Here is a 17,066-nt window from a genome sequence, read left to right as displayed (position 1 = left end):
GGATTCTAAGGTCGCAGGTAAGAGAAGACTCCTCCAACTCAATGAGTTAGATGAGTTTAGATTGTCGGCATATGATAATGCGCGTAATCTACAAGGAGAAGACCAAGAAGTGGCATGACAAGAGGATCTTACCAAGAGAATTTGCACCGGGTGATAAGGTTCTTCCCTTCAATTCTAGATTAAAGATTTTCCAAGGAGGTTGAATCCTAGGTGGTCCGGTCCCTTCACTGTCACAAGGGTGAACAAATTTGGTTCGATAGAGTTGGTCAACGACAAGGGTGAAGAGTTTAAGGTAAATGGCCAACGATTGAAAGTGTATCATGAGGGCGCTACTAGTAGAGATGTGGAGGAAACCCTCCTAACTCCACTTCCAACCTGAGCACAAGGTGGTAAGAAGGTCGTGCGAGACCTAGATAAACTAGCGTTTTGCGGGAGGCAACCCGTATTTCTTGCTTTCTAGACTAGTTTTCCTTTTTCTTTATTTTTATTTTTATTTTAGAGAGGCGAGGAGAGTGAAAATTTACCTTTTATAAGTGTTTTTGTACAGGTATAGATTTGAGAGATAAGGAGACTTAGAAAAATTTCAAGAGAAAAAGAAAAAAAGAGGCGAAGATAGAGAACTCCAGGCCTGGGTACGGGCCCGATCGGGCAAGGTTCGCCCGATCGGGCGCGCACCTACGGTCAGATTTGAGCGAAAATTTTGCCCGATCGGGTGCGAAATGTTGATTTTGTCGGAGCTAAATTTCTCCCGATCGAGCGCGCTAGTGAAGAAAGAAATTGAGGAAAATTTCCCCCGATCGGGCGGAATTTTGGAGAAATCGAGTGCCACAAAAAGAAATATCGGGCAAAGCTCGCCCGATCGGGCGAGCAAAGGGCAATTTTCAGGTTCGAGTTCGCGCCCGATCGGGCGCACACTTTACAAATCCTCCTGAACCACTTTCGCCCGATCGGGCGAGGCTTGCCCGATCGGGCGCGCCTATTTTTGGCCGTCCCCTTTTATTCCTTTCCCTTCTTTCTTTCCTCACTTTCTTCTCCTCCCATCTTCTTCATTACTACTTTCTCTCTCTAAAACCTCCATTTTCACACCTTCAAACTCTCTTATTTTCAAGATCTCCTCCAATTCTTCCATCAAAACTCAAATATTTTTACATATTCTTAATCCTTTCATCTTTCTCTACAATCTACCCTAAATTTCTACCACTTTCTCTCAATTTTTCTCAAAACCCTAAGAGAGAGGAAGATTCAATTCCTACCATTTCTCATAAAAAATGGCTCTCAAAAGATCTAGGACCATAATGGGGGAAAGCTCAAGGCAACAAGCGCCTAGGATTGACTCGGAGTTGCAAGTTCTGGGATGGGAGAGAGTGGTCATCACCACTCAAGAGCAAAGACAACGGATGATCAATCTCACGTCAAGGCAGGTAATTCCTACACGTTTTGTTCATCACCCCACCCTTGCTAGATTAGGAATTGATAAACCCGTAGAAAAATTGTTTAAAGGAATTGGCATGAGTGGTTTGTTTAACTTGCATTATGATACTTATGACTATTTGACCTTGGAATTTATTTCTAGTTTTAATGTTATAAAATCTAATGCTTTGATTACTCATGTTCAATTTAGATTGCTTAATAATGATTTTAGATTGTCTTTGAAAGAATTTGGCAAATTATTTGAGTTAAAATCGGATTGACCAATCGAACCTCCTCAAGACAACATTGCCATTGTCTATCAATCCCTTACGGGGGATGCAAACTTGAACCTCCAACATGCCAAGGGCACTTGGATACAACATCTCGTGTCAAAGTTTTGGCAACGGTTTGTTGGCCTTACCATCTTTGGGAGGCATGAACCCGCCAATGTTAGAATGGATGAGCTAGAATTGTTAGGGTCATACATGATACCTAGGAGTGATAAGCTCAACATTGTCCATAGGATGGCCCAACACTTCCAAAGGGTGGCCAATGCGGCCGAGTGGGGTAGGTCTAGGGTGCCTGTAGACACCTAAAAATGTCTCCCCAAAACCAAACCCGATGATGAACAACCTTTTACCGCCATTATTGGTCGGGTTGAGTATTTAATCTTTGGAGTGCTTAAATCCATATTCAAATCCATATTTTCATTCCATAAACCAACCCAATTCCTAGCCCATTCCCCCAAACCATAACTTATTCTCCTCTTTTCGTGCCTTTAAACCCAAAATAATTCATTTCGTGTCCTTTAAAATCATTCATTTCGTGTCCTTTTTACAAAAACGTTTAATCCAGTTTATTTTGGTCCATAATCTGGATCCAATGATTGAATAGTTGGATGGGTCTTGAAAATATCTTTCCAACGATATATTATAAGCCCAAATCCGAGTTATAACGAATAAGTTATGGCCAAAATATTAAACCGAGCCCAAACCGAACCTAAGCCCACCTTACCTACGACCCAATGATCATGTGGAGGGTCCAAATTATTTAATACAATTCCTAAACCAATTAGGATTAATTGGAAGCTTCTAGAAGTTTCTAAAAGATATTAATTATCCTTTTTTGAAAAGATAAGATTAACGAGTTTGAAATTGAATAAAACTTTTCTTTTTGAAAATCCTATTTCTATCCGAATTGAAAGACGTTCAAAGATAGACAGATATTATTTTCGTGTCTCATAGATTTTATCCAAATTTTGTATGGTTGGATAGCCCTTAAAATTATCTTTCCAATGATATATTATAATATCATTCCGAGCTATAACGAAAAAGATATGAATTAAATAAAAACTCTATCCAAAGCTGACACCGTCTCCCTATTTTGGCCATATCTTTTATTCTATAAAATATTTTAATCTGATTTTAATTGGTTTAGAAAGTAGACTTCAAGAGCTTTCCGACTATATCTTATTTATCTTATTCCAATTTCTGTATCAAAAGATATGATAAAAACAAAAACCGCAAAAACTGCTGTCTATCGCAAGAGTTTTATCCGATTCGAATTCTTATCTTTTCTTGATTCTTCGACCCTCTTTTTCCTTATAAATAGAGGTCATATCTCCCCTTTTTCATGGATCAAAAATCTTGATCATAAAATAATTCTCTTATCCCTCTTTAGCCTAAACACTAGCCATCCTATTTTCTCAAAATACTTCCCCTAATTAAGCTCTCCAAGGAGTCCATACAATACCTGAAGTTCTATACTTTAACCAAGGTGTGAAATGTATAATTGACTGAGGGCTTGGACCAAATCAAATCTACATTTATTTAATTTAATTATTTCAATTTGATTTATATTTATATTGAAGTTACTAACAGTTTATTCATGATGTAGCAATTTAAAGGAACGCGCAGAATGTGAGTAATTAATTAATTTAATTACTCTTATTTTATTTAAATATTGCTAGTATCATGATTAGGTTTATTTATTATTTGATTTGACTAACAATTTATTGTTAATTGCTTCCAATATTAGTGTTTGTTCTATTATTTTTATGATCATCATATTGCATGTTTAAAGGGAATATGTAATTGAAAATCACGCCTAATAAGATAATTTGGACAACCGGTTTAGGTTCCTTTTTAATCTTGTTGTTAATTCAAGTGATCACAAATATTTTAGAATTATGTGTTGCATTAATATTAAACCAATTTAGCTTAATAATAGTTTGGAACAAATTGAATCTTTGTTTGTATGTCTTTGAGATCGTAGGAATAACTTTTCACTATAAGAATCGAGTAGAGGCCGATACCCGGGCAAATGTGACTCCATGACTCACTTCGTACCATCATCCCCGATCCTCCTTTCGTGGTTCCGAGCCATATGGAGTTAGTAATCTCATGGATTATGAATGGGGTGTAACCTTCACGGGTCAATCGTTGTTGCCTATCGTTGTCCCTTATCGTGGTTGCCTTTTTATGATCCGTGAACGGTTTACAAGTTCCTTAAAAACTTTTTGGCAGCTCCCTACTTTATTTGTCCCTAATCATTGTCCCTAATCGTAATGTCGATTCCCACTTTCTATGAGTGCCAAGAATATTCACAACATGCTTTTACGTTGGCGCAATTCAAACGACGCCTACAGTACCCATTTATTTTGGCGGTCTAGTAACTCACATAGCGGTCAAACACCTTAACTTTGTTCCTAACAACGAGGGGAAGGTAGCCGGCCCGACACTTATGGACCTAGCCTATTTAAGGAGTCTAAATTGGGTGCAACCCGTGGGGGGTGACACTTGGTGGATAGTCCACCGACAATCGGGTAGGAGGGACCAAGCCTTCACTTTACCCAACCCCGCCTTGACCAAATTTGAGAAGGGGAAGCCTTCTTATACTTTCGAGATTAACGGTCAAGGTGAGGTTCAACCACCTCACCCTTCACCACAACCCCACCAATCTCCCCAAGACCATTGCCCCCATCACCATTCACCACACTACCCACCACCTCCACCCTTCACCTATGGCATACCCACTTCCTCGGTCGACTATAACGTCGACCCCAATGCCCTTTATGACTTTTCGGCTTTTAGAAGCCAATTAGACCGTATCGAGATGGGGCAAGGGAGAGTTGAGGGTATGATGCAAAACCTAGATTCTAGGTTAAGCACCTTGGATGAGCGGGTAGGACACATAGAGAGGAACCTCGGGAGGGGTCTATACCCCATGTACGATGATTACGCACGCCAAGGGGCTATACCCCCCGAGGCATTAGTTACCGATTGGTTCCAATACCCCCAAGGAGGGTATTCTCACCCCGGTGCATATGGTACTTATATGGACTACTCTTCAGTCCATGGATATGGGGGTGACGCTCCTTTTGGGGGTATGGGGGGGAATGTGAACCCTAACTACTTTGCAGGTAGTTCGGGTTATGGTGGTGCTGGACCGAGCCAGGGTGGTGCCGGCTCGAGCTATGGAGGAGGATTTGAGAGGATGGATGACGATGAGGAGTAGCTCCTCCTAGCTACCCTCCCAAGTCAATTAGGGCATTGCTTGATTTGGCTTGGGGGGGGGGATTTCTTGTATATATGGTAACTTTCTTTCTCTCTTATCTATTTATTGCTTTCCTAGTGTAGTTTTTTTTATTGATTTCTTATATATGAAAAATACAAAAAAATTGAAAAATAAAAAAAATCCAAAAATACGTTCCAATAAATTGTAAATCATGCTTCCCTGTTCCCCTTACTTGAGAAAATTTGTTTTGATTCTTGGTTATTGATAATGAGCATTGTGGATTTGTTGGTCATGATTTGAAGTTTAATTGTTTGGATTCCTAAACATGCGTCAATCTTGCCAACTATTTGTGAATATAGTGCTTGACTAGTTGATTTGGTTAGGAATGTGTGATAGTTCCATAGTTCCTGGTATGTCAATGAATTTGAGTATTGGTTTGCAACTATTAGTAATGTCTACATAGCTCAATATTATTCACATTGAGGAGGACGAAGGCACTTGTTCTCTTAGGAAGCCTTCAGACGCTATTTGATACATTTGTTCCCTTCTTGTTTCCCATGTTGTTGCTTGTGCCCTTTTATTGTTTATTTAGCCACATTAAAAGCCTATATGAGCCCCATTGGTTACTAGTCCTAAACTTGGCTTGGGGGAGCTATTAGTTGGTGAGGTGAGGGAGGTTTGGTGTGCACATTATTTGCACAATGTGGGAATAAAAGGAGAGTGATTGTTCTTTGATTTTATGATTGGAAAATATTGATATGTTGTGTTACAAAGTTGAAATTTCCAATATGAGTTAAAAAGAAAAAAAAAGAGCAAAAAAAAAAAATGTTGTTTCATATGTTCAAATTTTCCATTTGAAGTTGTTCAAGAAAGAAAAAAGAAAAAAAAATTCAAGTTCAAGAAAGAAAAAAAAAAGAAGAATGAGTTCAAAGTTTGTATTTCACTCAAGTTCTACATTATCATATTTTTATGAGTGAAAATTGTAAGTGTTGGGATTGTTTATATTGTTTGGAGTTGTATTTGGTGGATTCTTGTTGGAGTTAGTTATGTTGATGGAGATGTATGATCATCATTTATTTTGATCATGAGTTTATTATGATTTGGCTCCCTTAATGCATAGCTTTTCTCTCACATTTCCCCAAATTTATCCTACCCTTTACCCTAACCTTACATTACAAGCTTTAAAGACCTTCCGACCTTTGTGCATAGAGTTGTGTGAATGTGAAAGTGTTGTTTATCAATGCAAGTTATGATTTGACATATTTCGAGTCGACTAGTAGGTTGAGCGTTCATTGTTTTAAATACACGAGAGTGTGAGATGGGTGGACATTGTTCACAAGTAAAGGGGTTGGTTGGAGAGTGATGGAGTACATATTTTGCTCGCCACATAAATGAGAGTTGAGTGTGTGAGCACTAGTCTTGAATTCTATATGCTCTTGTGGTTTGCTCTATTTGACAATTGTTGGGGAGGAAGGGTGATTGGATGAATAAGATTGATTGATGTTGAAGCATGTTCATTAGATTTGCCTTGAATCGTTTGTGCTTGATTTGATTATTGGGGTGAGGCATATTTTATATGTTCATTGATGAGCTCTTTGCTTAGGGACAAGCAAAGGTTTGACTTGGGGGAGTTTGATATGTCCATTTTATATAGTAATTTACCCCCGTCCCTTGGTCATAATTAGTAGTGTTTTTGGCTCTTTCGAGCCACTTTTATTACTAATTGGTGTTTTCTAGTGTTTTCATAGTCTTTGTTGAGTTTTGTAGGAAATTGCGCCTTTGGAGCATTTTCTCGGGTTTTTCATGGAACGACTACGGAAATTAGAAGAGCACGACCATCTTTGAAGCCCAAGGCCGGTTAGAGTCGTCGAGCCAGTGATTAAGGGCTCGGTAATCGGGATACCGAGGTATTTGGACCGAGTATTCAAGACCCGAAGAGGAAATCCGGATTGGGCCGAGGAATCAAGCCCAATCGAAGTCCAAGCCTCGAAGAGAAGCAAGGGCCCGATCGGGCAAGCATTAGCTCGATCGGGCGAGGCATGCAACTGCTGGTGCGTGGCCTAAGGCGCGCCCGATCGTGCGAGCATTTAGCTCGATCGGGCGTTGCTGCTGAGAAGAGGCGCAAGGAAAAAGGCGCGCTCGATCGGGCAACCTCTAGCCCGATCTGGCGCGTGTTTTTCTCAGAGCTGATTAGATTAGTTTTAATTTTTGTTTTGAGGAATGTTTAAGTACGAATTATGTACGTAATTTTGAATTACCTTCTTTTTTAGATTTTCTCTCTCTACTTAGGATATTTTTCTTGTTTAGATTTTCTCTCTCTACTTAGGATATTTTTCTTGTTTAGATTTTCTCTCTCTACTTAGGATATTTCTCTCTCTTAAATTCTCTCTCAACTTTTGTTCTTAATTACTTCCATTAATCCAGATTTCCTTTGGTAACAATTTCTTCCCTTTTAATTTCAGCTATTTCATTTTACTTCTTTGATTATGTTTTGTTTTATTTATTTGATTAGTTTAGTTATGATTATGTCTGAGTAGTTTAATTCTAGGGTTTATGGGGATCCATAATTAATATGGAGGGATAATTTGTTATTATTGATTATTGGTATTGCATGATAATTTCTTATTGAATTGTTTTAATTCTTTGCAATTAGATTATGAATCGAGCAGATGTAATTTGGTTGTGAATGTTTAGCAATATTGAATTGATGAATCAAGCAGATGTTAATTTAATATTAAAGGCTATTTTTAATAGGAACTTAGATCTAGTAAATTGCGAGAGCCTGTTAGACCTATGTTGATTAATAAATTCCGAGAGCCTGTTAATCATGTTATTTGTGCAATGTTAATTATTAATTATTATGTTTTATCCCAGAATATTAATTATTGGTGAACCTGTGACCCTAGACCTTCTTATTATTGTTTTTCTCCCTAAACTTATTCTTCGTAGTATAGAATTTATTCCCACAAATACTGGTTACTTAGATAATTTAGATTATAATTGATTAATTAGGAATAGAAAGACTTGTTTCTCTGTGGAGTTCGACTCTACTTCCCTATCTAATTTAGTTAGAGGACTTAGGTATTTACTTTTGATTAGGGGATACGACTTTTCCCTGTCACAAACATTGTTCAAAAAAGAATAATAATATAAGGATACAAAAATCAACAATAAACAATGAGGCAAATACCAGCATGATAAAGGTAGAAAATATCTTGAATTCTCTCGAAAATATATAGCAACTTATCAGGTCCAAAATAAACAGCAAGAAAGAATGAAATTAGGTATTGACATGACCACATCATCTCCTACTAGTAGCAAAGTATTCAAATGAACTCACTTGAAGATTTCTAGGCGTGAGAGAATGCTGTTAAGACATCTGCATAACAAGTGTATTTATTATCTAGTTACAATCAATGAAAAGTCAAATAAACCAAGAAGCAAAATATTCAGCGTTATATCTAGAAAACATAAGCAGTCTAAACCTGTCAAAATCTAGAACTAAGAGCTCAGAATTTGCCCTACGGAGTACAGCCAATGCCAACTGCAAAGAAACATTGTATGCATTATGCAAGATCAAAAGTCAGACAAGTAATTTTGAAAGAAGACTAGAATAACATGTGAACATGCAAACCTAATCATAGATTTATAGTGAGACGCTGCAAACTAGAACATGAACTCCTATGAGCTACACATATTCTTTCCTTCACTGTCCATCGTTCAACATTCTTGAGCCTTTTTTAAGGGAATCCTGGTTGAAACAAGTCATGCGGTTGAACTTAGGGAGGGAAATGTACCATAGTCCAAATAAACCGGGTTTGATAAAGTTCATTGTTGACCAACCCCGCCCCTGTAGCACTCAATCCATCTCTCCTTTATGGACCAATGTTATAAGCATAAAAATTCAAGAAATCAAGCTCTCTTTAGCATTAACATATTGACATGATAACAAGAAATGGAAGGAACAATTAGGAAAGTGTCATGAAAAATTTTAGCAGAGCTTAGAGACAATGAGTAAGAAAGGAAAATAGATTTATGTTCAACATTCTGTTTAAGGAACTAGAGGAAGATCTGTAATCAATGGTCATATTCAACATTGAAGTGTACAGAGCAGAGTTAACAAAAAATTATTAGAGGGTCTCATGCACGGAGCTAAAAGACTGAAGATATAAATTATCATTGACCCTAATTTTTCCCATGATGTAATGGATTAACAAGTCTGTCTGATTGCTGTATCTTTAGATCCATAAAATGTCAGAGCTCAATGACCGCTTGCAAATACTTTTATTGTTAGCCTTTCACCAAATTGCTATACAAAAATAAATTTTCAACCCGCAATCTACAAATAATTCTAGTACCCTAAAACAGCACTGCTTCCTTAATACATCAGTTCATCCAACTTTCCTAAAGTATCCAGCAATGAAAGCACTAGTTACTACAGCAAGACTGATATAGCAGACACCTATACTTGCAAAAAACTCTAGTTATCAACTTGAAGCAACAACAGAGAAACTGTAATAACATCTTCTAACAAGGCTTTAAGATTTAGAAATGTGAGTCCATACCATATCTAATTGCATGGTTCCTATGGGAAAGGAGCATGAAAATAGTTATGATAATTTCAAAATAATTTCTAATATTTAAACTCCTTCAGAAAGAGAAAATCCTAGCTGACAGGCCTGATACTTGCACAAACATATGAAGCACAAAAACTAGGTCAGTCGGTCACTAAAGTAAATATACATAAGCTGGAACAAGAAAATGTAATTGGAAGAATCAGGTGGGTACCAAAGTAACACAAGGATGGCTCTGTAAAATTAAGCTGGGTGAGACTGAGAGTTTTCTTTCTTTGGAGGAAGCTGGGAAGGCGTCTTTAATGATACCACCACTAAGAAATCAGAACTGGCATTATAATTTATACAACATCCCAATTATTAAGTTCATCTGTTGATCAAGTTGCTATGAATTGGCGCAGATTGGTGACCAATACGAAGAAATTTAGGACTGAAACAAGATATTAAGGGGAGGAAGAAGAGAGATCAAGGAAAAAAATTAAAGATATGATTGAATAAATGTTAAACAAGGTGTTAATCACCAATTACAGCCTCGCAAATCTTTCGAGAAAAATGGCACTCTACCAAAACTACAACTACTCACTGATCACAGTATTCAACATACGTATCTGATTTTCTCTCTGTAATTAGCTCTATTTATAGAGCATTTCCTTAACAAATTAACTTCTCCTTCAAGTTACTCACAACTTTATTACAACTCTACTCCCTAAATTGCCCCTCTTCCCTAACATCAGGTCATTGCACAAATCTCCTTTCAATCAACATGGACAAACCTAGCACCATAAAACGCAATCCCAAATCTTGTTTTGAGGAAATCTTATTGTCAGTGACATATATCCTTCTCGATAAAACTTATCCACATTTTCTCTTCAAGTAAATAAAATGTTAAAAAGGAAAGATTGAATGGTTTTGAACATTGCAGGATGTGGAGCTCACTGCCTTCTGCTGCTGCCTCTGGTTGACTTAAGGGAAAAATGCTCATAACGAAAACGACCATGGGGCATAACACCATTAACTGTGTAATCTTTGCTCCAAAAACTCAAAAGTTTAATCGATGTACACATATAGCCTGTTCTCATTGATTGAACTTAGTTGAACTGAACTTAATTAACTTATTAGAGCTGAGCTGAATATTTTATAAGAGAAGGAAATTAGGAGCTGAACTGATTAGAGCTGAGTTGAGCTGAAAACAATCGTATGAGAACAGGCCCATACTGTTTTAGAATTTTCTTGAAATTAATTAGTTACACTGTGGAGGGGATAAAGTTCGGGATGGGGTAGATTTTGGGGTTTATTATTATCACCATAAACACGCGACATTTCTCAGCAACATCCACAGAGAAAACATTATCATAAAGTTCATGATGCCCCCCTAAACGACCTAGGCAAGCCTCCTCAACATGGTACTCTCATCAAACCTATAAATCTTTTCAGATGAAGAATACCTGGCCTGGAAAGATAGTAAGAATACCTTCAAACCTTTAAAGCAGTGCATCTGTAAGCATTTCTTTATCAGCTTCAAAGACCGCTCTTTGATTTAACTCCTGGAAAGATAGTAAACACCAAAATAGTGAATAAGCAACACCACGATCAAGATTAAACATTAAAATAAAATAAAATAAAATAAAATGACTAGGAAAAAAAATACTAATTTTAAACAAGAATATATGAAGCAACAGAAATAACACACATAATGATAAAAATATCACTATATAAATAAATCTCAAACAGTCTCAGGATTGGGCTTATAAATCATGGCAGCAATCAATCACTATAGAGGTTCAGCTACAGCCTTATTTAGGGAGCCTATTGGCTTGGGCCATATAAAAATCATCAAAGCAGTGGAATTATTTTATCATTATAGAGCATTAATTATCAATCTAACATAAATTAGGGAAATTTATTGGCTTACTTGAAAAGTTACATACATCATCGTAAAACACACTGTGAGCGAAAGTAAAAAGGATAATTAATGTTGAGGGTCATCATAATCATCTCCTCCATGGCTCCAAATATTATCATCAGTTGAAACTTGTGATTCCTCTATCACATCAACTTTTTCAGACAATAAAAAAATATGATTCACTTTTGAGAAGTGGAATTAATCCTTTAACCCATTGAGATAACATCAATTTTCGTAGGGGATTGAAAAATCTGACATTAATTTGCCCACAAAAGTTTTCATGGAAAGATGTAGCTGATGGTTGGGCATATGACCTATTGGAGAAAGGTAAGCTTGTTGATCTGGGGAGTCAAAGTTTATCACCTTCTTTTTAACATAATGGCTACTATGACATGTTGTTTTGATTAGTTTCTCAGACTAATGTATTAGTAAAAAGTGATGTATAATACGTTGTTTTTGTAACGTTGCAACTATTATCTTTCTAAGAGCTTCTAGGAATAGTTATGGATGTTTGTGGTATTTATTTTTAAAATTGATGTATAATACGTTGATTTTGTAGCATCGCAACTATTGACTTTTTATGAGTGTTTATTAATTGTAATGAATCTAAGGGGTATTTATTGTTATCGTTTTACCACTTTTTTAGTACACGAAGGATGTCATTTGAATGTTAATATTATTGTGAATGCAATAGGTCTTAACTAATAACATTTTAACAACAACACAAGACCCAAAACACGTGGCCCAAATTACAACAAACTATGGGGAAAACAACTTATCCGCCCAATTCCCTCCATAAATCATAGGCTCATATGTGTTCACAGCCCTTAACCAAGACTGACTAAGGCTCATATGTGTTCAAGTTGAAATCATGCTAGTATGGTTATCTGGTAATAGGTTATCTGTAGAGAAATCATATTACTATTGTGATGTTGAGTCACATGGGTGTAAGATTGAGATTAGATCTCAAAGTCATTATTGATTTAGTTTATATTCGGTTGCATGTCGAATTGGGGATACTTATTTCTGTGAAACATGTCGGGGGTGATACTCTGTTAAGGTGCAAAAACTAGTGGTGTTTGAAAAAGGGTTGAAGGTTGTAAAATCATTGAAGGACATGCGGTATATTTATACACGATGTGCGTTCAACCTTGACCGTAGGAGGAAACAATATCTGGTAAGCATTCTAAGCTAGTAAATTCTTAGAATTTTTATTAGATTATTAATGCAAAGAATAATAAACATGTGTTTGTATAACAACCGATATCAAACTGGTTGGCTCAGCAGATCAAAGATCTACAAGATGAGAAAGGCGGTGATGGACTGCTCCGCCTTCACCGAGGCACATAAGAGAAGATTTTTTTGGTTCGTATGCTTGAAGTGAGAACAAAACTGGGGTTGAAACACGTATAATAGAAGGATGGAGTGAGTTTGTGAGGTTAAATAACCTTGAAATTGGTGACTATATAGAAATTGAAATGAAGGATTGGCAGAAGTGATTATTTAGGGTCAGAATTTGGCGAAATAAAAATAGTTGACCCACATGTGATCATTGAGAATGATGGGACGAGAAGTGATGCAGACAGTACAGAATTCATCCCAATGGAAGTTCGCGGTGACGGTTTCCTCGAGTTCAAAGCGACATTCACAAGACATAACATAAAGTGCGGTAGGATGGTATGTGTATGATACAAAATATGTCATTTATTTGTATCTAAGTTTTAGTTCATTGTCAATTGATGTTTTCTGTGTTTTTTATTGCAGAATGCACCAGTGGCATTTGCACGAGCAAACTTCATCCATCTTGATCAAACAACACCAGTTGAAGTTTGGACAAACAGAGTATGGAAGGCTACAATGCACATCACATTTCACAAAAGTGGGAAAATTAATTCGTGCATTATTATGGACGGAATTGACAAACTGATTAAGGCCGAAGGAATTCAACCTAGAGAAACAGTCTTCGTTTCGTTGCAATGCAACAAAACCCCAGAATTTAGCGTTATGTTCACCTAGGTGTGTTTGATTGATGTACATGCTTAAAAATTATGTTAACAACCATATCATTGTTTATTTAAGCATAGTCAGGTGTGGACGTTGTGTGAGCTAGTGTAGCAAATAATAAGTTTAACGCAAGTCATCTAATACTTACACAATAAAAAATATATCAAAGTAGATTGTCAAACAAATAATAAAACACACAACAAAATACTTGGTAGATTGTCAAACAAATAATAAAACACACAACAAAATACTTGGTAGATTTTCCAGCTAGTAATTTAAGGTGAAAAAACTAAAAGTAATAGTACACTTAAAGAGATTAATTGATACATTTAATGGGGACTTTGTTGATGATTGTCTTGCTAACCAACTCTTACTGCCTTTGAATGATGATCTGCAGACATGTTACCACTTGTTCGTTTTTGTTTTGTCTGCATTAACAATATATTACGGAAAACTGATAAACCACCAAAAAAAAAAAAATTGGGCATGTCGTTGGATAAGTAATTAAATGACACTTACAGTGGTCTTTCCTTCTGAATTTGATATTGGTACCAATTCAGTAATCAGTTTCACCTTTGGTACTACCTAAAAACTCATTAATGGAAAAATCGTAAGTGGGTTTCAAATATAGAAGGTAATAATATAAAGGGGTACAATTGACATACTTCATCAACAATTTACCGAGTTGGGTATTACCTTCGTATGTTTTATGTGCTTTTTAAGATTGTGGTCAATGTTTGCGGTCCCAACCAATGCATTTCCGGTTTTGTTGCCTTTTTCGACATTTTTACCGTTAAACCTATTCTTTGCTGGTGATTTGGTGTTGACATTGGTTACATTCGCGTGACAGCCTTTGTCAGGAGGAAAGTGTTTGGTAGGGCCTTTACTCGAAGCCTTTCCAACCCTTTTCTTTGCCCCCTTGTTGGTGACATTGGTGAGATTGGTGTTAACACCTTTGTTGGTAGGTTTTTTGGTGGTGCCTTTTGTTGATGCAGCACCAACCCTATTCTTAGCCGGTGGATTTTTATTGACATCGGTGAGATTGGTGTCAACTCCTTTGTTTTTAGGTTTTTTGGCGATGCCTTTTGTTGACGTCTTATCCGTGGTTGATGCATGTTTCTTGTTTACCTTGGCAGTGTCCTCTCCTTTGTCATTTCCACTGTCATTGTTGACCACCGACCTATTCCTTTTCCTTACCACCGGTTTCTTGTAGCCCATTTCAGCTAAAGTCTTGAGTCTTGAACCCTTCGGCCGGCCTCGAGGTTTCTTTGTAACCACTGGATCTTGTATGATTCTATCAAACTGCGAAGGAGAAGGAACAAAATCATGTAATTGATCAACCCCATCTTGTGTCTGGTGAACAGCGGATATAGTGTTTGCATCGTGAAGCTCAGTGACATCGTTTGAAAAAGATAAGATGGTACACTCATCTGCTTTTGTTATCTTGCAGTTTTCCACCTCAGTCCGCAAACTGGACAAAGCTTTACTTACCAAATCAACAGCTACATCATTCACCATAGCATCTTCATCACACAGTGTTTCAAACTCACTCATCAACCTATAGTACCTTTTCAAAACAACATTCTCATTAGGATCGTGGTAAGAAATACGCACTTTAGTATGTTTTCTTAGGATATCCTTACGCCATCGTTTGACAATATATTTTCCTTGTATGTCAACCACAACATTCTGATCAAGTATGCGCATCATATGCTTGCACATAATACCATGAGTAACAAATCTCCTGCATTCACTTGAGACCTCGTTGGTTTCCATGTTAAAGGTTGCTGAATAATACCTCCTTCGATCAGTAACAACTTTTTCACTCTGACCTTCAGGCACAACCCAGACACGGTCTTCAACTGTGTACTGAATTGTATTTTCATCCAACATCTTGTCCACACTACAATAACAATACAACATTCTAGTACACTCTGTTTGTACCTCTTGAAACTTGGTGTCAGTGTACAGTTCTTGAAAAAACCTTTCGACTAGGAAGGCAGTAGCTAGTCTCCGAACATATTTTCCATAATTCGCGTCTGCAGCAGTCTCGTCACGCACCCGTTTCTCCAAAGCCTGAGCATACTTAACAGGAAATACATATAATTTGGTGTGGCGATTAACAAATCCATCAAAAAACTATTTATGCTCTCGACACGCTGGGTAGTCTTCATTCCAGCCCAAAAATAATCCCTCATATACGCGGGGACCCACATTTGTCTCTCCTTGTACAATCCTTTCAACCAGTCATTATTTTCCAAATTAAAATCAACAAGTAGGTCATTCCACCTTCTCTCAAACTCCTCCTCATTCAAACTTTCATACACGACTTTTTTCAGCACTCCCTTGAAATAATGGTAACTGTAAAGAAATAAACCTGAAAGTAGTAAGTAACCTAAAGAACAGGTAACTATATAAATTGTATAACAGAATTATATATAGCTGTAAATGCTTAACCTTCACATTTCCCAAGTTTTTCTGGAATTTTCCTCATTATGTGCCAAATGCCCCATCGATGGCGCGTCAAAGGCATGACATCCTCTATGGGCTTTCTCATAGCCGCAGTCTGGTCTGTGAGAATAGACAGCAGGAGCTCGGTTATTCATACATGACAACCATTCCTTAAATAACCATGCAAATTTGTCCAAATTTTCATGAGAAACCAATGCACAACCCAACAATATAGACTGTCCATGGTGGTTTACACCCACGAAATTTACAAAAGGCAGTTCATATTCATTCGTCAACTATGTAGCATCAAAACATACAACATCGCCAAATTCTTCATAAGCTGCACGGCTTCGCGCATCTACCCATAGTACATCTTTCAACCTACCCAGTGCGTCTAATCTGTGTGCGTGATAAAAGTGATGGTTACCCTCTTGCATTTGTTTAAAGCTAGAAATCATGGCAGCAGCATCGCCCCCAGCCATTTTCAACTTACTAGCCTTGTAAACCACATGGGCCAAGTCTTTTACACTATATTGCAAGTCATCCTCCCCTTCAATTTCACTAGCCAAGCATCCATGTATTTGAGAGACAGGAACACCCTTATCAAAAAATTTCAGCAACTTTCTTCGAACAGTAGATGTCAATTTCTTCATTTGATACTCTTTAACTAGCTTTGCGTCTACAGGATTTGGGGTGTGATTCGTATGTTCCAACTCCACTGTCCTAATCACCCACTCCCCCTCACGATTCATGCTAGCATAAATCTTCGCCTTACACTCACATTTTTTTACTTCCGCTTACAATTGCTCAGCTCGTTAGCACACACTACACCATCATCTACCCCGCCAGTACCAGACACGCCCATAGACTTAGACCTCTTCTTTGCTTCCCTCATTGCCCTCATGTCTGGTCTTCCCCAACGTTCACACCGCCAAGTAGTTGTAATCTGATCCCTTACCTCCTCTTTAGAATACACACCTTGTGCCCTTGTGACACCAAACCCCTTTTGCTCGACATATGTTTTGTAATAAGTCTCAACCTCTTTCCAACCCTTAAAAATCATCCCAACTTTAGGAGGTTCAACATTAGTCACTTGATTACTACCAACACTTGTCTCTGTTGTCTCGATCGTGTCGCTTGGGTAGGGATGTCACTGGGGCGGGTCTAGTAGGAGACCCGCCCCATCCCCGCCCCGATGGGGCGGGGAT

This window comes from Chenopodium quinoa, unplaced genomic scaffold, assembly GCF_001683475.1.
Source record: "Chenopodium quinoa cultivar QQ74 unplaced genomic scaffold, ASM168347v1, whole genome shotgun sequence".
In the NCBI taxonomy this organism is placed as follows: Eukaryota; Viridiplantae; Streptophyta; class Magnoliopsida; order Caryophyllales; family Amaranthaceae; genus Chenopodium; species Chenopodium quinoa.
This window is presented reverse-complemented; position numbering follows the sequence as displayed.